Source organism: Vespula pensylvanica, chromosome 18, assembly GCF_014466175.1.
Source record: "Vespula pensylvanica isolate Volc-1 chromosome 18, ASM1446617v1, whole genome shotgun sequence".
Lineage (NCBI taxonomy): Eukaryota > Metazoa > Arthropoda > Insecta > Hymenoptera > Vespidae > Vespula > Vespula pensylvanica.
The window spans coordinates 2,315,732-2,320,706 of NC_057702.1; the positions used below are offsets into that span (position 1 = coordinate 2,315,732).

At 38.6% G+C, this 4,975-nt stretch overlaps 1 long non-coding RNA gene across 1 annotated transcript in view; it reads left to right on the plus strand.

Annotated features, from left to right (window-relative positions):
- The window catches only part of LOC122635400, a 20,459-nt gene that overhangs the window by 12,218 nt on the left and 3,266 nt on the right, over positions 1-4,975 (plus strand). The window contains exon 2 of the long non-coding RNA XR_006328662.1: positions 3,727-4,018. This is a non-coding gene — a long non-coding RNA (uncharacterized LOC122635400). The remainder of the gene's footprint in view (positions 1-3,726; positions 4,019-4,975) is intronic.

Genomic DNA, 4,975 nt, shown 5'->3' on the forward strand with positions numbered 1-4,975 from the left:
ATATATATATGTATGTATGAGTTAGGTTGGTAGGTAGAGATATGTATATACATATACGTAGGTATGCACTTATTTGTGTGACGTTAGTACAGGCGTGGCATTCACACAGACGTATACGTCTCTCTCGAATCTCGATCCTTTTGACCTAGTGCGTATCTCTCTCTCTCTCTCTCTCTCTCTCTCTCTCTTTATTTCTCCTTTTCTCTTTTCCTCTCCCTTATACTCTTTACTCGTGTTTTGTGACTACGAGACGTACCAATCGTTTTGGGGTAGATCAAGAAGTCGACTCTTTACGTGGACTTTCAGGAGGCCACTCGAGCGAACGCTAATTGTTTAGTCGCTTCGAGCATTGACTTCTCTCTCTCTCTCTCTCTCTCTCTCTCTTCCTTCCATCCTTCCTTCTTTCTTTCTTTCGTTCTTTCTTTCTTTCTTTTTCTCTCTTCTTCATCGAATGAACACAACTCCCTCGGGCTAGCTACTTCTTCTTCATTGGCCGACCGTTAACGGTCGACGTAGTCTCTTCTGTCTCGTTGCTAGCCAACCCTTTGATAGCATCTCGATGAAGTGATCTCAAGATCTCTTTCTTTCTTTCTTTCTTTCTTTCTTTCTTTCATTCATTCATTCTTTCTTTCTTTCTCTCTCTTTCCTTTTCTTTTTTCGTTTGCATGTTCCAGAAGCAGCTGATGATGGTCATACATTTTGATAAAGTAGACGAGCCGAGAAGTGTTATGAATTGAGGTTTACGAGAAAATTGTGTTCGTTACTTTGATACACCCTATCCCCCTCCCCCTCAAACCCCTACCGCCTACGCTCCCCATGTTATTTCACGTTGTAAACGACAAAGAGAAATAAAGGAGGAGGGAGATAGGTCGCTTCGCTTTTCGTCTCTGACGTACATGACACGCCTGTAAAATTGCTTCTCGCATCGAAATAGAAAGAGTAAGAGAGAAAAAGAGAGAAAAAGAGAGAGAGAGAGAGAGAGAGAGAGAGAAAGAGAGAGAAGGATGGTAGAAGGAGGGAGGTGTAGAGAGAAAAAGAGAGACAGGTCGAGCGTACAGAGGAGACAATTTTTCAGGGGGGGAACGTGAAAAATATTAATAACTCTGGTGTTACGATAAGGGATGGAGGGACTGCTTCGTAGTAAGGGACGTTGCAGGAACTCTACGAGTATACAGGGGTATCGAGGGGGTGGCAAGTGTTTCTGTCAGTTTAATAGCTTCGCGCCTTCCACCTACCCCCGAAGAACCCCCGCGAAACCCAGCATCCTCTCTTCCTGATTCCTGCTCAACGCTGCTCTCTCACACTTTACTACACCGCCGACATTACGGCATCGTCACTCTACGTGTCAGAAGTTGCACGAGACACACGTAGTAGGACCTCTGTTTACATCCCTACGTGATATAAACCCTTTAGTAACGTTATATTTATATAACATCTTCCAAGAGAAATCTGTCCTTTTTATCGATCTATCGATCGATAATTGTATCCATTTGAACGTAGAAATCTTTTCTTTCGTTTGTTCCTTTTTTTTATCGATCGTCCCTTATATCGCGCATAATTACATGATTTTAACGATTTATCGTCATATTTAATAAATTTTTAATGTAAAAAGAATAAAGATATTTCTCTCTCTCTCTCTCTCTCTCTCTCTTTCTTTCTTTCTTTTTTCTTCTTTAAGATCGAGATTTACGTGTAAGAATTTAGATCGTAATGGAAAGAGGTATAAAGGGTTTACGTGATATCAACGTTCATGGCAAAGACATTTTTATGCCAGTGTAAATCAAGCCTTCCCAAATATTACGCGGGTACAGTAACGTTAAAGGAACGGAGGGTACACCGCCATTGTTGGTCATAAAGAATGATATAACTGCACGCGACACATGTCTTCCTGGCCTCCCGGAACATTCCCATATCGTCGTTTCTACGTTCTCCATGGTTCTTTCTTTGCACGATGAAATGAAGATTTGTGTTTCGGTGCTTTTCAACACCCCCTACCCCATCCCATCCCCTTGTCCAATCCCTTCGAAAGCTCCTTCATATTTCTCTTCGCGTATCATTTTCTTCCTTTTTCTAAATTTCTCGAGCGGGAAATTCAAATCGTTAGTATATATATATACTTTTTTGTCTCCTTTTTTTTTATCATTCAAAAGGAAGAAAAAAAGGTTAACGCAGAAAATTTCTAACGAGCTGTCTCCGTCGAGCTTATTGCGATATCAAACTTTTGATTGCGTCCTTCAGATTTTCAACGGAATTTAACTTTCTTTTCTTTATTATATGTGTATATATATATATATTTTTTTGTTGGTTAAATCTTTCTTTTCTTTCTTTTTTCTTTCGTTCAAAAACTTCGATAGAATAAAGTAAAAATGAGAGTGACAAGTCCGTTTCTTCCGAATCGAACATACGCGCACGCATACGTATACGAACATATATATATATATATATATATATATATATGTACGCGAGAAAAACATCTATGGTATGAAACTTAAAATATAGAGAAATCAATCGAGAAGTCGGTGACAGGCGACTTTTGCGAAAGAGGGAAAAAGTGGTCAAGCCTGTCCAATAAGGATCTCGATGATGGTTGGCCCGTTGACCCTGACTCTATGTGGGGTCCATTCTACTTTTCCCGGAGTAGACACTTTTTCAACCATGTTCGTATAAGAAAAAAAAAAAAAGGATAAAGGAAAAGAAATAAAAGAGAAAAAAAGAAAGAAAGAAAGAAAGAAAGAAAGAAAGGAAAGAGAAAAAAATATATATATTCTCCCTATCGACGGTCCAATGAATTTAAAGATCAGAATTCTTAGCCTTTTTTTCAATATCTGCTCTCGTTAGAAATACTTCAGCCACCAACTGCGAATCTCTAACGGTTCATTTGAAAAAAATCCTTACTTTTCTTATTTCTATACGTACGTACGTACATACACACATACATACATACATACATACATACGTTAGATTAAACTATATATATATAAAAAAAAAAGAAAGGAAATATCAAATAGAAATAATGGATAAGAAAATCAGATAGGATTATATATTTGAATAAATTTTTATTTCAAAATAATAATTAAATACACGTTAACAACATTTTCGTTTACGAAAGATCTTAGATAAGGCTGTCCTTTTCGTTATCGTGTAGCCCGATATTTTCTCTCTCTCTCTCTCTCTCTCTCTCTCTCTCTCTCTCTTTCTCCCCTCTCCTTGCTTTTCTATCCTGGACACGCGTTGCTTTATTTACCGCTAGGAGGTTCTATACTCTCTCTCTCTCTCTTTTTCTCGTTGGGCTGTTCCGTCTCACTCTCTCAGTCCCTCCTCGCTCTGTCTGTTTCTCACTCGAGGGATGCTGTGCGGCCGCCTGGTGGGGATCTCGATGCGATAGGGGTTGCTCCGCCCGTGGGCCAACCAGAGATCCCGCTGGAAGCGGCTCCGCCACACCCCGAGGATCGTCCCTGGGTACCCTTGGGAAAAGCCGTGTGCCATCCTCTTCTCAACAGATTTCGGATCCTCTAGTCTGCCAAGAGCCAGCTGACACGGAACAGCTCTCTTCTCGTTACCGGATTAATATATCTCTATCTCTTTCTCTCTTTCTCTTTCTTTCTTTCTCTTTTTTTCTCTCTCTCTCTCTCTCTCTTTCTCTCTTTCTCTGTCCATCTTTATCTATCTTTATCATTTTATTTTTTTCTCGTTTTCATCAACGCGAACATTTCATCGAACGAATAGAGTGTACATTGATAATGTTTAGTTTATCGATCGATCTATCGATCATCAGGACGAGTTATAACGTGATCGAATGACGAACGTATAGCCTTTGTTGTTTTATCGTCAACGACATTTGTGTGATTTTTTCTTGTGTATCATTGATTCGAGGAACATGTGTCGCGTGTGATATGTTTACCCTAGTTATTTAATTTAACGTCATTCAGTGATGTATCGAAGGATTCAAGGATCATCGAGGGAATGAACTTGACTTATCTCGACTTGTCTCGATCCAGCTTCGGCAAAAGAATGAGTGGTAAGCGTCGAATCATAATTTTTTTTTGTTTTGTTTTTTTTGTTTGTTTTCTTCTCTCCTCTCTCTCTCTCTCTCTCTCTTCTCTCTTTCTTTCTTTCTTTCTCCCTCTTTCTCTCTCTCTCTCTCTCTCTCTCTCTCTCTCTTGTTCTACGGATGATTAGAGATTAATTTCGATAATTCGCATTATATACAATTTTAATCGATCGTGTAAGCGTGGATGATGTATACATTATCTTCATGTGTAAATAATATTAATAGTGATAATAATTACTATAATTATTAATAAATATATGTACGTACGTATGTACGTTTATTAATACATATCTATATAAATATTATGTAACGATACATAATAGAGTATTATAATAATTACATTAAAACGAATAAGGAAAGATATTTTCTCCATGGTTTTAGACCTTCGAGTGAAAGATATCGTACATTCATCCTGTTAACAAGAAGGATCATTAAGGAAGTATAACCGCAAGCTGTGTCCGGAAGTCGGACTCTAAGAGATTCGTATGGTATGTCCAATTTGGATTGGTAGAAAAGGAGAGAGCGTGGCAATTCCGTGACGAGCTGATAATATTATCACATTTGTAATACGATGCTAGTTTTATGCCACAGGATCCAGACGGCATTAGTTTTCTAATTAACCTCAATCGTATTCAAGTAACAGGCAGGCCGACAGGACTATCTTAATTATCTACGAAGACTCGTTTTTTTTTCAATATCGCTCTTAGTATGAAATATATGTATATACATATATATATGTATGCATGTATGTATGTAACTCGACAAGCTCCCGTAGGATCTTCGTATCAACCAGGATGTCCTGTGCGGTCAGAATATGTGGTTTGTTCGCGTGTGAAATCGTTTAACTGGTGTAATCGCTCCTCCAACACCTCGTTTTAATCACCAATTTGCTTAATTGTCTTTTCCGGATCTAGAATGCTTTCG